The following is a 19,244-nucleotide window of genomic DNA, read 5'->3' on the forward strand; positions in this document are numbered from 1 at the left end:
CTGACTAAATGAAAGCTGATGGATTTTATTATAAGCACACGAGACACATGACTTTGACTCAAAAGATGATGATGACAATGGTAGAGAGTATTGTGGATGATGTGATGAAGAATCATAGCTGAAGCATGTTCAAGACGACGATGCCAATCAATGATAGGTGCTTTAATGGTGTTGTGACCTGTAGGTGGGGATGACTTTGAAAGAAGATAGAAATCATCTTTATTCTGTCCTTGTAGCAAGACCTCCCCCGTTTTGAGATGCTTCGCAGAGAAATATTGTGGAAAAAATTTAATAGACACTTTGTTAGTTTTTGCAGAATTTTCCAACAGAAATTAGATTAGATTTAATAGTTGGGAAACAAAGGTCATTGCGAATTGTAAGGTGTTTGAGTAGGAGTTTATTTTGGATGTACCAACATGTGTATTATGCAAACCTGAGCCATCACCTATTTGCACTTTATCAGGGTCATCATATTCCAAAGACGGGGATAAATTTGAATGTCATTGGTGACATGGTGTGAAACACTCGAATCCATTAACCATCCTTGAGTTGTTGGAGTAGAGACAATAGTATTGTTTGCTATCGGAGTTCCAAGCAGGATAAGTTTGGCTCTGTAACATTTCTTTGCAACATGCCCAGGCTTTTCACAAAATTGACAGATGACACGAGGCTTGTGAGTTCTCTGATTTCCCCCATGTTGTCCCAAATTTGTGTGCGACATGTTCGGCTCATTGTGATTAGAGTAGGAAGCTCTATTGTGGTGTTGTGGTTGACATGACTTGGTTGTTGCATTCACTGTGGCAATGGAGACATCAAAACCCATCGGTTTTGACTTGGCCAAATAGGATTCAAAGTCTATGAGTTTGTCACGAAGATCTTCAAATGAGATGCATGTATCATGAGCCTTAATAGCAGCAACTATATCCTTTTAATCAGGGCCAACTCCATTAACAGTGTAGAGAATGAGATCATCTTGTACAATAGGCGAACCAACAAGTGCAAGGTTGTCTGCCATAGTACGGATTTGATGTTGATATTCAGATATAGTTTGTTCATGTTATTGAATCACTGAGAGGCGTTCTTTAAGCGACATGATTCGTGATCTGGATTTGTTTGCATATGTGTTTTTGGATTATTGTCCATGTCTGGTGAGAAGTCATGGAGGAGGCTATGAATGGTACAATAGCCTCTGAAACCGAGGCCAAGATGGCATGAAGGATTAATTTTTCGTCTTGTCTGAAAATTGGTTTCATCATCAAAACTTGCATGGAGCCATTAATATACCCCATGAGATTGTATCCGATGAGAAGAGAGTGTAACTGGGCTTTCCACGAAACAAAATTGGTGAAAGTCAGTTTCAATGGTAATTGTGTAACAGCATTGATGCATACAAGCACCTCACCCGAGTGTGATGTTATGTTGGGAGTGTTGGTGAATGTAGCACAAGATGAGCTGTCTGGTGTGTTTGGATCAGCAGCCATGGAGGAAGGAAGAAAAGAGAAAACCAAAGGAGAGGTTGGATTGAGATTGGGGTTAAGCGGATGCTATATTTGATACCATATGAGAGACTTGATATGTGAGAATAAGAATTCTATATTTCATTTACCGGAGGCTACAAGTATATATACGTACAACTACAATCTCATACAATTCCTAAAATCAAGTGATCTGATATATCATAATCAATTACTATCACTAATCTCATTTGACTGCTGCTTTCACGGGATTTTGATTGAGTGAAGATTTGCTACTTGATTTGTTTTGATTTTGTGAATATTCAATGTCATTAACACCGCCCTTATGTATTCGGAAGTGTAGTGATGTATTCGAAATTCATAAATTTTAATTTTTTTTATAATGTGAAAAATAATAGGAAAATAATGTAATTAACCCTTAACAGATTTATGTAAACTACACTTCGTTTTAATCATATCATGGTTTGATTTAACAAGCATATTAATTAGTGGTTTAATATACATCAAACTGATACTGAGGATGTTTTGTAAATGGCTAGAGTAACGTATAGAGCTAGTGAACAATTCTAACAAGTTCTAGTGGGCATCTTTTAAGATTACTAGGCTTAATATAATTGCTGAGTGCTAACGTGTGGTATATTCATATATCACAGGTTCTTTTGTTATAAATTCTATTGTCTTTGTGTATATGAAGTACTCTTTATATTTGTTCTGCATGATTCATGTTTGAATTGAGGGTAACATTAATTATGGAGTGAATTATTATTCAGATATAACCTTGTCAGAAATAATTCTTATTCAGCAGGAAGTGCACTTTGTCTTGCTATTGTGCAAATATGGCTCATGCACTAAATTATTTGTTCGCTTTGATCAATTAGCTACATTTGAGAAGGTGCATACATATTTTAGAAATTTGTCTGTCTATCACCACTAAGAATTGATACATATTCTTAAAGGTCGGAGAATGAGTGTCATCGCATCAAGGGGATAAGACATCCAGTGAAAGTCTCGGTGCACCATGATGAGAAGATGTTTGGTTCAAGTCCTACAACTTATGGTCTAAGATGCCTTTATGTGGGTAAGACATTGGGTTCAAGTTCCAATGCACTATAATGATGATTAAAGCAAAATAATGTGCTCTTAGTGAAAAGTCATAAAATATGTTCCACTGAATTTGCTCCATTCCCTAAAGTAAATGTAGTAGTAATGCATAATATATCTGAAAGAAGACAAGTGGTTGAATAATGCACATGAATGTGGAATGAGGTACTCAACTATCATAAGATAATATGCTCAGATGATTGTGTCCATTCATGAAGAAAGAGAACTTTTGATAAATGCTACAAATACAGATCCATTTCCTGAAGTGAATGTGATAGTATATAATAAAGCTTATCAATACGAACGTACACTTAATTGTGATGAGATCACGACTCACTTCTAAAAAAGGTAGAGTAATTGAGAAGAAATAAATCTGAAATTTATTCATGTAATACTAAATCAATAATTTACTAAATTAATAAATTGATTGGATCATCTAATGTTGGGACCGATACTCCTATTCTAAAAACTATAAAAGGTGAATATGGTCCCATCCACCTATCATCTGATATGTTAAAGAGACGCATCTATAAGATGATCATATATGCGTTTATTGTCGTTTTGCAATTGACATTTGCCAAATTGCTTGTGCAAAATAATTGAGTTAAGAGCATAACTTTTAGAATATGTAATCAAGATAATTAATCTTGATAATATTGATTAATATTCAAGCTGATTTAGCGTTAAATGCTTTAAATAAATAGCTGAATCATTGCTTATGAGAACAAAATTTCATGTGTTGGTCTGAACTATGATATATTGCATACAACGGTACTTGTAAGCATCAAACTAATAGATTATGTCAATTTTCATCTCAATTGACTCAAGTCAATAATCAAATACTTTTTCATCTAATAGTTTTTGATGTGCGATATATGATTAATGGATATACCATGATGCACAAAGATGGATACTCTAAAGTAAATTGAGATATATATGTTTGTTTTCCTAACATAAGGGAGGTTATAATCAGTTAAGAAATATATTGTGAATTATTGTTATTACGATTCTCATTCAAAAGATAATTTAAGTCAAATTCTAGGAGCATTTGCTGACCCAAAATTGATTTCATATTTAGTTGCAAATGCTCCTATTGAATGTCCCTAAAGAACAAAGTCTATAGCATGCATGAAGCGTGATAGACCAATTAGTTTCAAATTGTCACGATCCAACTACTGGGCGATGCAGACATCTATTCTAACATCTAGATAGGAGAACACTTCCACCCATTTTAAAACAGGTCATGCGGGATAAAAAAATACCATATTTCATTTTTATAACAAATAAGAAAAGATCTCAATAATCTTTCAATATAGAACTTTGAGAAATACAACAAAAATTCTTTCGAAAATACAAAGAATCTTTCCCAAGGAACTAGTCTAAATAGGTACAAGAGCTTCTAAGAATAAAATGACACAAATAAAATGGAGAGAACTTCCATTATAGGCAAGGAGGAATGGAAACTGTTGGAGATCACCATCATTTTCACCTAAGAAATATCATAATATCCGCCACTACGTTCGCCTTGCCCCGAATGATAGAGGATAGAAAGATCATAATCTGCCACTAACTCAATCCACCGTCTCTGCCTGGAATTTAAATCCCTTTGACTCATGATGCACTGTAAAATATGATGATCTGTATATATATCGCAGTGAACCCCATATAAGTAATGTCTCTAGATCTTGAGTGCAAACACTATCGCTGCCAGCTCTAGATCGTGAGTGGGGTAGTTACTCTCGTGAACTCTCAATTGTTGGGATGCATAAGCAATAGCTCGACTCCGCTGCATCAGAACATAACCTAAGCCAACATAGGAAGCATCACAATATACTGTAAAACCCTCACCCTCAACAGGAAGGGTCAGAATAGAAGCGGTGGTCAACAACTCCTTTAGCCTCAAAAAGCTGGCCTCACACTCCTCAGACCAGACAAACAAGTACACCCTGGCGAGTCAAACGAGTCAACAGTATTGCAATAGTAGAAAACCCCTCAACAAACTACATGTAGTACTCTGCTAAACCAACAAAACTCCTAATCTCAGTGACAAAAGTAGGCCTAGGCCAGCCACGAATAGCCTCGATCTTGGCTGGATATACCATAATGCCATCTTTGGACACCACGTGCCCTAGGAATGTCACAGACTAAATCCAGAACTCACATTTAGAAATTTTAGCATACAACTTGTGATCTCTTAATGTCTGGAGCACTATCAGGAGATGCTGAGCACACTTCTCTTGGCTCTGTGAATACACCAGAATACCATCAATAAAAACTATTACAAATGAATCCAAGTACGACTTGAATACGTGAGTCCTCATATCCATAAATGTAGTAGGGGCATTAGTTATCCCAAAAGACATAACCAGGAACTCATAATGTCTATAACGGTTCTGGAATGCAGTCTTTAGAATATACTCCGCCCTGATCCTCAACTAATGGTAAATTGATCTCAAATCTATCTTAGAAAACACTGCAACTCCTTGTAACTGGTCAAACAGATCATCAATATGAGGCAGAGGATAACGACTTTTCACCGTCACCTTATTCAGTTGCCTATAATCAATATATATACGGAGAGTCCCGTCCTTCTTTTTAACAAACAAAATAGGGGCTCCCTAGGGAGAAACTCAGCCGTATGAACCCCAGATCCAAAAGACCCTGAAGCTAAACACTAAGCTCTTTAAGCTCGGTAGAGGTCATCCGGTACGGAGTTTTGGATATGGGCTTAGTGCCCAACTCAACTTCTATAGCAAAATCAACATCCCTCTTTGAAGACAACCCAGACAAATCAGCAGGAACTCACCGACCACTGGAACTGACTCTATAGTAGGAGCCTCGCTGTCACATCACAAACATGAGCCAAGTATGACAAACAACCAGTAGATATCAACCTTCGAGCCTGAATGTATAAAATAATATAGATCGGTGCACGGCTAACAGATCCTTGACACATTACTGAAGACATGCCAGATATAGCCAAGGTAACACTCTTGGCATAACAATCTAACATGGCATGATGCGGAGATAACCAGTCCATACCCAGTATAACATCAAAATCAAGCATATCCAGCAATATTAAATTTGCCTGTGTATCAAATCCCTAAAGAGTAATCACACATAATCTGCAAACCTGATCCACTACTAAGGAATCTCCTACAAGAGTCAATATACGAATTCGAGAAAGAAGGGGCTCGGGACTCACACCCAAACAGGAAGCAAAGTAAACTGATACATATGAATACGTGGAACCAGGATCAAATAAAGCTGATGTCGGCTGCTGGCACAAAGTAATAGTACCTGTAATGGCCTTTTCTAATGCCTCGATCTCTGATCGAGCTGGAGCTACATAGAAATACCCCTGACAGCCTCCACCTATGGTGTCGCCTCTACCCCTAACTCTACCTCCTCTAATGGTACCTCTGGAGGTCCTGTCGAGAACTCTACTGATTATCTCTGTGCTCATACCGGTTGCCTCTACGATCCTAATCTGTCCCTCTGCCTTTAACGGTCGGCGGGGGAGATAATCTAGCAGACTGTGAAGCTAAGTATGCTGCTCTGCACTTTGGGAAATCCATGGACCAGTGATTTAGTGCTCCACAAGCAAAACAACCCTAAGAGGCTTGGTCTCTGCTAACCCAGCTATGCTGACTTGACTTAGAGGCCCTGTAACTTTGATCGGCAGAATAAGATGACCTTGCTTCTCTTGAAGCCGCTGTATCGCTGTCCCTCTATTTAAGTTTGTTAGGATAGGAAAAACCACCCTGGCTAGAAGTTTTTAGACACAAATGGCTACCCTTAGAAGCCTGTAAAGATGCCTGAAAAGGATGGCTAGACTAGCCTTGTTGAAATCTCGCGATGATCTATCAATTTGTCCCCTAGATCTGGATTGTGAGCCACTGAACCCACTCTCACAACAAGAATGCTTGTCGATGCCCCCTTGGGCTCACGACTAAACTGCTCAATAGAACAAGCATGATCCATAATGTCAAGATAAAAATGACTTGATGTCACACTAGAGTGGATCCCAATCCTCAGCTGAGGCTTCAATCCTCATACAAAATAGAGAATCTTCTCCTCCTCAGTAGGTAGGATAGACGTGACATACTTGGAGAGCTCCTAAAGTCTCGCCTCATACTCGGACATTTTCATTGTGCCCTTCTCCAGATGAGTGAATTGATCACGAAGCTTGTCTTTGAGGCTCCTAGGAATAAATCGGGTTATAAATGCCTCTGAAAACTCAGCCTAAGTCATAGATGGTGCTTCAGCTGGTCCACCACCATTGTCTGGCTGGTCCGTCTAACAGGTATGCCGTAAACTCTGCACCTCTGGACTCTAACAACCTCAATGTCTATAACCACTCCCTGCAGGCTGTCAGGAACTCATGTGCATCCTCTCTAATCGCACCTAAAAATCTCAGTGGAGTTAGCCTAAGAAAATATTCGAGCACCCGCTGGTCCTAGAAAGGTATGGCTCCCCTTGTGTTTGCAGCTGGAGCCTCTAAAGCGGCGTGCTCTGCTAGGGAATGGCCTGGAGTCTATACTGGAGGAATCGGGGCTTGTGTCGGGCCTTATCGAATTCCCCCAAGTGCTACTAACACCTGACCAATAGTCTCCTGCACCTCAGGAATCATCACAAAAGTGGATGGGGCTATGGGGGAACTGGTACCTCCGGCTGTGTGGGAGTTATGATATCTTGTCATTGCTCAACGGGGTCTGGGGGCTGATCCCTACTAGGAACTGGAGGCACACCCTCGACTCTGCCCGAAGACCGACTTCTGTGCAGCATATCTGCATATGAGTGAAACAATCAAATTCCATGGAACAAACAGACACTACTACACAAACAAAATCAATAACTAAGACTTTCCTAAACAACCCGACATGATAGGTCATAATGGCGCCTGTTATATCCCGCCTACAGGCCAGCCAACCCAATAACCAAGGTGAACTATCTAGTAAACTGTGAATGACTATAGCTAAACAACAACAATACAAGCCAAAGATCACCTATCCCAGAACCTAGAAGTCAACTGTACAGAGCTACTATAGAACAAACTAAAAATATATAGACCCTGAGTAATACAAATACAAATACAAGCCAAAACTATGTACATAGGTTAGTGTCTGGATACAAAGACAACTAAGCTAGATAGAAGGAGACTACAGAAGATCCCAAAAGCCGCCTGATGCTCACCAAAAGTCTCTTGGGATGGCAACAATAGATCAAAGTCAGCGATGGTGGCTCGTGCTTGGACCTGCACTATGGACAGATGCAGAAAAGTGGGGGTGAGTACCATTATGAGGTACCAAGTAATCATCATCGGCCGACTGAGTGAAATATAGTAAATGCTGTAAGAATAACTAAACTATGCACTATAAACATTGTCTACCAAACTAAAAACCAAGTGATATTATTTGTAGATTCAAGCAACCCAACTACCAAACCAGGTGATGTATATTTGTACCACGGATGCAACCAGGAAGAGGTCAAGGTATAGAAATGTACGTAGGTGTAAGGCCTTAATGCCTATGCCTATATGCCAACTGGCCCCCTATAAGCCTAAAAGGTACACCCATGCACAAAAATAGGGTATATAGGTGTATTGGTATGTGTATTGGTAATGAACTGTACAAGATATTGAATTGAACATAACCCCAAAGTTGCATCGAGCCTCTAACTCCCAAATTAAACCTAGCCAGTACCAGACATCTTCCCGACCTAGCCTCCAATCGGGGAAGTCAGCCAGGGCCAAGTGGTCTGACAATCAACTGAGCCTCTAACTCTGGAATAATCAACTAAGACTCTATTCTGCTAGACTCAAGTCTTCTAAGCCGGTCTACAAGGATCTATTCCTCTCAAGTTACACCATGTGTATCTGTATCGATTACCAGCTTTGAACAACGCAAGTCTAGGGCATCACTAGTCTAAGCCTAGACTAAGGCCCAATAATTAGCAGATAGTCAGAAATACCGCAGATAGCCAGAATAACAACAAAAACCCAAAAATATCATACATTAAACAGTATATAACTCACAACAGTTCCATTAGGTTAAACAGTTACCATGTCAGCACTACGTATCAGTTAATACAGTAAATCTAGTAGTTACAGCCTCCGACGTGTCAATCCTATTAATTATAGCCTCTAACTAATCAAATTCAGTAGTTACGACCTTTAAGGCATCAAATTCAGTAAATACAATCTTAATCTAGTAATTCCAATAATTATCCAGCGATCCAGGCAAGATTTACGTATTCTAACTCAGTTTGAAAGAAAGGGGAAGCCTAGCCTACCTGGAAGGCTAATACAAGTACTATGGATCAGTACGCATGAGCTTTCCCCTTCCATATCACCTCCAAATGTTGTTCAGCTGTCAAAAGATGATTCACGACATTAGTACAATCGTATCGATACCAAAATTCCAAGAAATGGGGAAGAAAAGTTAATTGCGACTAAAATGGGAAAAAAGTGGGTCCCGCACCCAAAATCCCAAAACAACCCACGTAGCATGACTTCTACGCCTCCTTGTGCCTATAGCCAAAAATTGAGCTCAAAACAAGGCCCAGATCAACAGAATAGAGCCCAAAACTAAATAACATTTCTTATCAAAAACTTATGTTTCTAATAGTTTCTTTATCAAATTCCTCCAAAATACAATAAAATCAGCAGAATCTAACTGTACCATGATGTTAAGCTCGTAAAATCCTTTAAATTAGACCAATATTTCACTAAATTCCAATTAAGAAACGACCGAGTTATCGCATTCCAATGTTTTTGGCTAAATTCGATACTAAACAGCAACAAAAAGGCAAAATTACCTCGAACGGCATGCCAAAAGCAATTTTCAACACTCCCACAATGTTCTCCTCAAAATTTCACACAAGATAGCCTTCGAAATCACTCAAATCGGACTAAAATTGAATGAGAAATCGAGTCCAAAGTTTTCCTTTTAAAACTTCCATTTTTGGAAAGAAATTAGGAACCTTAACAATATAAATACATGCTGCTACATGGCGTTACGTGGTCCATCCTCGTGGCATCACGTAGGTCTGCCACGTCACCATCGCCTTAGACTTCAGCGACCCTTCAAACTTAATTTCGATGATCTGGACTCGTGGGAGTTGGAAAAACACAAACCATATATGGAATCAGATTGGAAACAACATTTCAAACTCAATGGTGAAGTCGGAAGTTTCATTGGAGATTGTTACGACCAAATGTGGGTCCCACTTTCTTATACCAAAATCTATCAGGGGTCAAAATGAACCCGAAAGCCTCAGGAACTGAATGAAATCAACGTTATGGAGCTGACCGCGCTATCAGAATTTCCATCTGAGGACGTTTTCCAAGGTTATTGACTAAAGTCAACTTTTAGCATGTTTCTGAACTGAAATTGCCCAAAGTAGTTTAGACTCGTAAAGAAAGTCTCGAGTCTCGAGTCAACCACTCTTCTAGCCTGATTTGGCCATTCTAGAGCTGATGGAACCGTCAGAATTTTGTTGTGAGGCCATTTGCTAGGACTTTTCCTGAAAGTTGATTTTTCCAGTTATAATTGGCCTTCTAACACAAAAAACTGCATATTTTCAAAACAAACAACTCGATAACCGCACTATCAGTGCCAACAACTCCCAAATGTCATGGCTCACTATATAAATGCTCTAACCAATGAGATACATAACGAAACATAGAAATGACCTAGGGGATCATTACAACCACGATCCGAAATAATTGTCAAAGGCATACCATGCGACCTTCCCAATTCCCGAATATACAATTTAGCATAATCCTTGGCACTATAAGATGTCATGATCGATAAAAAGTGAGTCGACTTTGTTATTCTATCAACAATCACCCAAATCGAATCATGATGTTTTCGAGTACGAGGCAGATCTACTATGAAATCCATGTTCATGTCTTCCCACTTCCAAGTGGGGATTTCAATGTTTTAGGCTAGGCCACCCAGCCTTTGGTGTTTGGCATTAACTTGTTGACAATTTGGGCATTTGACCACGAATCTTGCTATGTCCCTTTTCATGCCACTCCACCAATAAATCTCTTTTAAGTCTTGGTACATTTTAGTCGAACTAGTGTGAATAGAATATGAAGAATTATGAGCTTCCTTCAAGATCAAATCCCTTAGGCCATCCACATTAGGAACACATAACCGACCTTGGTAGTGAAGTAACCCATCTCTCTCTTGTGAAAAGACTTTTACTTTCTTTTTTTCACCAATTTATTTAACTCCACAAATATCGGGTCAAGGTCTTGTTTTGACTTAACATCCATTATCAAAGACGATTTGGACCCATTTTGCACAAACACACCACCATCACCTAAACCACTCAACTTCACCCGTAGTCTAGCCAACTGGTGAATATCTTTTACCAACTCCCTCTTCTTTTCCTTAACATGAACTACACTTTCCATAGACACCCTACTAAGTGCATCAACGACAACATTGGCTTCATCCATATGATAATGCACACTCATGTCATAGTCTTTGAGGAGTTCAAGCCACCTCATTTAACTTAGATTGAGGTCCTTTTGGGTTAACACATATTGAAGACTTTTGTGATCGGTGAACACATCCACAGGTACCCCTTAGAGGTAGTGTCGCCAAATTTTTAGAGCAAACACAACGTTTGCTAACTCAAGATCTTGGGTACGGTAGTTATGCTTGTGTACCTTTAATTTCCTAGAAGCATAGGCTATAACCTTACCATTTTACATCAGAACACAACCCAAATCGACCTTCAAAGCATAACACTTATCCATCCATAGGAACTTTGCCTTTTTTTGGGTCAATTTCATCATAGGACATGAGATGGAAGATAACCCTTCGATGAATCTTCTATAACACCTGGCTAGGCCCAAAAAGCTCCTAATATACGAAGGAGTCAATGGTCTAGGACAATTCATCACCGCCTCCATATTAATAGGATTAATCTTTATCCCACCATCGGACACTATGTGACCAAGAAACGCCACCTCTTTCAACCAAAATTCACACTTATTAAATTTGGCAAACAATTGTCTATCCCTCAAGGTTTGAAGCACAACTCTCAAGTGATTCTTATGTTCTTCCTCACCCTGAGAGTAAATCAAGATATCATCAATGAAGACCACCACAAAAGTATCAAGGGGGGTTTGAACACCCTATTCGTTAGATCCATAAATACCGTCGATACATTCGTCAACCCAAACGACATCACCACAAACTCAAAGTGACCATACCTCGTTCGAAATGCCTTCTTAGGAATGTCACACTCCCTCACCCTTAATTGATCATAGCCAGACTGAAGATCAATTTTTGAGAAATGACTTTCTCCTTGCAATTTGTCAAATAGGTCATCTATCCTAGGAATCAGATATTTGTTCTTTATAGTCACCTTATTCAACTGACGGTAGTCTATGCACATTTGAAGCAACCTATCTTTCTTTCTCACGAACAACAGAGGGCACCCCATGGTGAAATACTTGAACTTGTGAATCCTTTTTCCAATAAGTCCTTTAATTGTTTCTTTAGATCCTTTAATTGCATCGGGGCCATTTGGTAGGGAGGAATAAAGATAGGTTGGGTATCAGGGAGAATATCAATATTGAAATCAACTTCCCTATTGGGAGGAACTCCAGGAGGTTATCAGGAAAGATATCAAAAAACTCATTAACCACGGGAACCAAGTCAATAGAAGGACTTTTGGAGTCGACATCCCTAACCCTCATAATGTGATATATGCAACCCTTAGCAATCAATTTACAGGCCTTAAGACAAGAAATAAACCTACCCTTTATCACCGAATCATGACCTTTCTATTCAAGAATAGATTCATTTGGGAATTGAAACTTAACTCTACGAGTTCTACAATCTATAAAAGCATAAGACACATGCAACCATTCCATCCCAAGAATGACATCAAAATCTACCATGTCAACCTCAATAAGATCACAAGAAACAACTTTGTGTAAGATAGACATGGGACAACCCTTATAGACTTTTCTAGCAACAACCAACTCTCCAACGAAGGTAGACACCAAATAGTATTCTAATAATATTTCGGGTAACATATTAAACCTATTAGCAAGGAACAGAGTAGTAAATGATAAGTTGACACCTGGATCTAGTAATACATACACATTAAAATCAAAGACCTTTAACATGCCTGTAAAAACATCGGGCACTACCTCAACTTCTTATCTCCCATGCAAGGCATAAAATCAGTTGGTGCATTGGCCATTCCCTTAAGCTTGTTTACCATAAACAATTTTGTAACACCTCTTAAAAAACGTTGTATATGGTGTTCCAAATTTCGACGAAAATGATACTGCTTATGTATTTTTGGCATACCTTTTCATAGGATGATCTAAATTAGGTGATTTAAATTTCTCAATAACTCTATTATTACCTACAACTTTTGTGAAGACCATAGCTTAAGAATCGTAGGCTAAGTAGGTCAAATAAATTAATCTTTGCAAGACCTGGTGTTGTGATGAAATGGAGTATTTGTAGAAGAAAAATCATATCTCATTGTAGGGAGATCCCATTAAGTTGATTCTTAAACGACATGAAAGGAGACTTCTAGAGATACAATTCATATGAAGACACCAAATCCTATTTAAGAAGTTATCTTATTCAAACATAGTTCCGAAAAAGGGTATTCTGTAAAGAAAGGATTCATCTCACCAACAATGGAAGATCAAGATCCATTTGACATCATCCATGGCATCAATATTCCTCCATTTGACATCACCCATGATATCACAATCCTCTATTAATTGTTTTTCCAGATTTGTCTTTATAATTATTTTAATTATTGTTAGGTCCCTCCTTCACACCTATAAATATCCACCTTATTTTATCATTTTGTTCATCAAGCTTTCTCAAACAATTCTTCTTTGTATACACTTCTTTACTCATTATCAAAATATATTTTTAGTTCTTAGTAGTGTAGAAATACTATTTTGATGAGTCATATAATCCGGGCAGTATACAAAACTCTCCAGCGAGGAGAAAATGCTAGGATTCAAGAGTGTTCATTAAGTCCTTCGATTCTGAGTAAATCTTCAGATTTCAGGTATGTAAAGCTTCAATAAGAGCATTCCTTTCACTGTTATGCCTAAAGTATTTTGATTATATGATAAATTATGTTTATTTTCTTTATGCTTTACTATAAGGTATGTGGGTGTTCATTCATGAGTTCTTCCACCCATAAAGTCCAAAACTCTTTCAACTAAATCTCTTGATTTCAAATAAGATTTTCATATGGGTAATTCTTATTTTTACTTAATAGCATGAATCATGGTTAAACTAATGATTATTGGTCTATTTTGATGCAAAATGATTTCATATGTATGAATTGATGGTTTGAAAGTATTTTCTCTATTTAGCTCTTTAAAGGTTCTTGAAATTCACAGTGGGTTATTTAAAACATGATTTTTAATTGATGAATTTCAAAGTATTTATGCATAATTTCATTTACATTCATGTTTAAAAGTTGAAGTGATTTGAAACCACCTAATTTTACTATGTTTTAATGAAGTTTGACTTGAAAGCTTTAACTTTAAATGAATGTTTATGAAAATAATGTTTATGATCAAAAGGGAGTCTTATGAGAGAAAAGAATGATGAAATGATATGAATGATAGATTCTTTATGCAATAAGGACAATTCTTGCATATTTGAATTACCAAATATTTTAATGAGATATTCTACCGAATATGATGTTTTGAATTATCAAGCTATATGCTATGACTATTTTGAAGTATTAAACTATTCTGTGGGATTGACTTAGCACCGATTGAGTCATTGAGGTGGGAAGTAAGGAAATTCTAGTAGCAACCCCTTGTCTCATTAACTATGTGCCAACATAGGAGCTCTTGTAGGCTTAGACTAATGGATCAATGAAAGCCATTAAGGTTAAAGTTAAAGAATGAATGTAAAGTTGACAGAGTTCTACCCTAGGCAAGTAGACTCCTCAGCCAACGTAGAGGGTTATGTTGGATTTCATGTAATAGCTCACATGGTTTTAATGTCAGTTATAGTCAACTTCCCATAATTGAACATTTCAAATGCTATTTACATGATTACTCATGCATGTATATATCAACATATGTATGATTTAAATGATATCTACTTGATTACTTATGCATGCACTCATTTATGTACTTTACCTTATAAATGTCCTAAATATGTATTTTACTTTGTAATGCATGCGTACATATTTAGTACATTCAAAGTACTAATGCATACTCTTTTGCCTACATGATATCACTATGTAGAGACCGATGCTCCTCCTCGTTCTCCTCCACATGGCTTGTTGAGATTTTATTTGAAGGCTACTTTTTGTGAGTTCCCATGTTCCAAAAAAAATACTCCTTTATCTTTCTAGCTTATAATATGTTGAGATCTTTAGACACTTATTATGACATTTCTTTCTATTATGATTGAGGGTGAGCTAGGGACTTGTCTTAGCCCTGTTAAATCTAAAAGTTAGAGGTATTGTTGGACATATGTAAGTTGAAGATTTACTATTATGATTTTCACTTGTTTATTTGTTGTCATTACCTATGGAAGGCTAAAAGAAATGCTAAGAGGCTTGTTTGAGGTACTTTCTGGTTTCTCATTATCCATGTCACGTCTAGGCCTTAGGCTTGGGTCATGACAAACTTGGTATCAGAGCTTGAGGTTTTGAATGGTCCTCGGATTTCAATATACCATGTCAAAGTGGATCTTGTTCATTATTGTGAAGTGCGCCATGACTATGAATAGGAGACTATAAGACATTTAGGAAAGTTTTCACTTTTTTCAAATTCATGTCGTGCCTTAGAGTGTCTTAAGATTTCCTCTAACTAATGACCCATTTCGTGTTCTCTGATAATGAATCATGGAAGATCACCTCAAAGAGAAAGGTTTGACGATGAGGACCAAACTTCTCCATTTCCCAATGCCCCACATCATGAGGAAGGGGTAACCCATGCCGAGTTTTAAAATATCATTATGTTGTTGTCTTAAGTTGTATCCAACCAAGGTCATCAAGGTGTTCCTCCTCCTCAAATGCAAAATCCAGCCTCTATGATTCGGGATTTCCAAAGGATGAATTTGTCCGAGTTCGATGGTTCTAAACTAGATGAGGACCCTATGGAGTTCATTGACAAGGTGTACCAAATTATGGATATCATGGGTATGCCACCGAATGAGAGGTCTAAACTATGACCTATCAACTCAAAGGTGTGGATTAAGTGTGGTACGAATAATGGGTTATTGAGAGGGATGAAGAAATGGGGCCAATAGGATGAGAAGTGTTCAAAGGTGCCTTTCTAGACTAATTCTTTCCATTGGAGCTAAGGGAGGCCAAAATCCAAGAGTTCATCAACCTCCATCAAGGGAGTATGAGCGTGAGGGAGTATGTCTTCAAATTCACTAAGTTGTCAAAGTATGCTCCCTTTATGGTCTCCAACCCAAGAGCTAGGATGTGAAAGTTTATTTCCGGTGTCTCAAGATTGTGTCTAAGGAGTACAAAATGACCATATTGGTCAAGGAGATGGATATCTCTAGGTTAATGACTTACGTGGAACAAATTGAAGAAGAGAAGCTGAGAGAGAGATCAAGTGGGTTCAAAAAGGCTAGAGTGGATGGTGGAGGGTTTAACCCTCAAAGGTTCGATTATAGTAACAATGGCAAAGGCCAAGTTAGGCAATGGTTTGTGGGACAAGGTTCCACCAATACTCCTCCTCCAAGGTTCAACAAGGACAAGGGTGCTAACCCAATGGTTCCAAGAGAGAATGTTGGTGCTCAAACTTTTTCTGCTTGCAGGATGTGTGGAAAGACTCACAAAAGGGAATGCTTAGCCGGCTCCAATTCATGCTTTAAGTGAGGCAAGCCGGGCCACCATGCTAGGGATTGTAGAGGTGGTGGTGGAAGGCCTCAAGGACAAATTGCTCATAGTCAACAAGCCCTAGGAGGTGGCCAACTCACCAACCCCTTTTATGCCTTGCATGGGAGATAGGAGGTTGAGGACGCCCCCAATGTTGTTACCGGTATATTAAAGGTCTTTGCTTTTGATGTGTATACATTATTAGATCCAGGTGCAAATTTATCGTTTGTTACTCCATTCCTTGCTAATAGGTTTGATGTGTCACTCAAAATATTATTAGAGCCTTATTTGGTGTCTACCCTCATTGGTGTGTTGGTTGTTGCTAGAAAGGTCTATAGGGGTTTTCCCATGTCTATCTTGCATAAAGTTATTCCTTGTGATCTCATTGAGATTGACATGGTAGATTTTGATGTCATTCTTGGGATGGATTGGTTACATGCATCTTATGCTTCCATAGAATTTTGGACTCATCGAGTCAAGTTCCAATTTCCAAATGAATTCGTTATTGAATAGGAGGGTCATGATTCGATAGTGAAGGGTAAGTTCATTTCTTGTCTTAAGGCCCAAAAATTGATTGCTAAAGGTTGTATTTACCACATTGTGAGGGTTAGGGATGTTGACTCCGAAAGTCCTCTCCTTGAGTTACTTTCCATTGTCAATTAGTTCCCCAATGTCTTTCTCGATGACCTTTTCAGTGTCCCTCCAGAAAAGAAAAGTTGATTTTGGTATCAATCTCCTTTTCGATACTCAACTTATGTCTATTTCTCCTTACCGGATGGCCCTAGAGGAATTGAAAGAGTTAAAGAAACAATTAAATGATTTGTTAGAATAGGGGTTCAGAAGGCCAAGTATTTCTCCATGGGGTGCTCCCGTGTTATTTGTGAGAAAGAAGAATGGGTCGCTTCGAATTTTCATAGACTACTGGCAATTAAATAAGATGACCATTAAAAACAAGTACCCAATCCCTAGAATGGATGACTTATTTGATCAATTACAAGGGGAAAGTCACTTTTCCAAGATCGACCTTCGGTTCGTCTATCACCAACTAAGGGTGAGGGAGTGTGACATTTCGAAAATGGCTTTCTAAATAAGTTATGGTCATTTTAAGTTTGTGGTGATGAGTTTTGGGTTGAGTAATGCGCCAGCGGTGTTCATGGACTTGATGACTAGGGTGTTCAAACCTTATCTTTATACTTTTGTGGTGGTCTTCATTGACGATACTTTGATTTACTCTCGGGGTGAGGAAGAACATAAGAATCACTTAAGAGTTGTGCTTTAAATGTTGAAGAATATGAAATTATTTGTAAACTTTAGTAAGTGTGAATTTTGGTTGAAGGAGGTGGTATTTCTTGTTCACGTAGTGTCTGGTGATGGGATCAAGTTTGTTCCTAAGAAAATTGAGGCAGTCAAGAATTGGCCTAGACCGTTATCTCCTTTAGACATTAGGAGGTTCTTTGGTCTAGCCAGGTACTATAGAAGGTTCATCGAAGGGTTTTCTTCCATCTCATCTCCTATGACGAAATTGACTCAAAAGAAAGCTGAATTCATATGTACGGATGAGTGTGAGAAGAGTTTCCATACTTGAAAGATTGACTTACCTCTGCTCCTATTTTGACTCTACCGGAAGGATTGGAAGGGTTTGTGGTTTATTGTGATGCTTCAAAAATTGGTTTAGGTTGTGCCTTAATGCAAAACGACAAGGTCATTGCCTATTCTTCTAGGCAATTAAAGGTGCATGAGTGTAACTACTCTACCTATGACCTTGAATTGGCGGCCGTTGTTTTTGCTTTGAAATGAGTTTAATAGGTTAGAGCAGGGCTCCCTATCAGTATTTGAGTACGATGCTCATTTTCACGAGCTATTTTGTTATGATTTGTCAAGTATTCCTATTGAGTTTAAATGGATCTGTAAGTTGGTCAATGGATTTGCTGGTTATCTTCAGGAGGCCATGATTTCTCTTGTGTTATCAGGTAGTACTTTACAGAGTATTATCGACCATGCATGGATAATTGAGGGTATTTGACATGATAGACAGGGTGGTGGCACCAAGAGATTCTGTTGCCAGGGTAAAATTTATGGTTATTTATCTAGGGGTCGAGATTATTTAGATTAGGGCACCTATGGATATAAGGGTCAGCCAATGCGTACAACGATTTAAGGTACAAACATTAGACAAGTCATCATGCGCGTAGTGGTTTCTCAGGTTAGAGAGTATGTACATATTTTGTTGCCAGGGTAAATTTTATGGTCATTTATCTAAGGGTCAAGATTATTTAGACCAGGGCACCTGTGGATATAAGGGTCAACCAATGCGTACATCGATTTAAGGTACAAACGTTAGACAAGTCATCATGCCTGTAGTGGTTTCTCAGGTTGGAAAGTATGTACATATTCTTTTGGATACGCTCAGCGAGGTTAAGGTCCTCGAGGTTGCTATCTTTGTGATTAGTTTGTTCACAAGGAAATAGATTGCCCTAATTGTGCTTCTTCTACTGTTCAGCAATGGTTGGAAATTTATAATGCTATGCTTTTTTCAATTATTAGAGGTAGTTCACAGAGTGCTAAAGGTGGTACTAGGGGTACCAAGGGTGGAGCTTAGAGAGCTTGAGGTAGTTCTCGTAGTGGTTCTCAGGCTAATGGTGATTGTAGACTATGATTTGCTATATCGGGTAGATTCGAGGTAGAGGTATTAGATATAGTGATCATAGGTATCGTCTCAGTTTTCCATCATTCTACTATTGTGTTATTTGATCTCGAGTCTACCTAAGCTTATGTGTGTACTTATTTTTCTGCGGA

At 38.3% G+C, this 19,244-nt stretch overlaps 1 protein-coding gene across 1 annotated transcript in view; it reads left to right on the forward strand.

Moving 5' to 3' along the window:
• Window positions 1-2,834, forward strand: part of LOC129880699 (uncharacterized) — a 30,672-nt gene extending 27,838 nt beyond the window's left edge. The window contains exon 21 of the mRNA XM_055954862.1: window positions 2,432-2,834. The gene's annotated coding sequence lies outside the window, so the exon portion shown is untranslated. The remainder of the gene's footprint in view (window positions 1-2,431) is intronic.
• Window positions 2,835-19,244: the final 16,410 nt, after the last annotated feature.

This window comes from Solanum dulcamara, chromosome 2 (genome assembly GCF_947179165.1).
Source record: "Solanum dulcamara chromosome 2, daSolDulc1.2, whole genome shotgun sequence".
Lineage (NCBI taxonomy): Eukaryota > Viridiplantae > Streptophyta > Magnoliopsida > Solanales > Solanaceae > Solanum > Solanum dulcamara.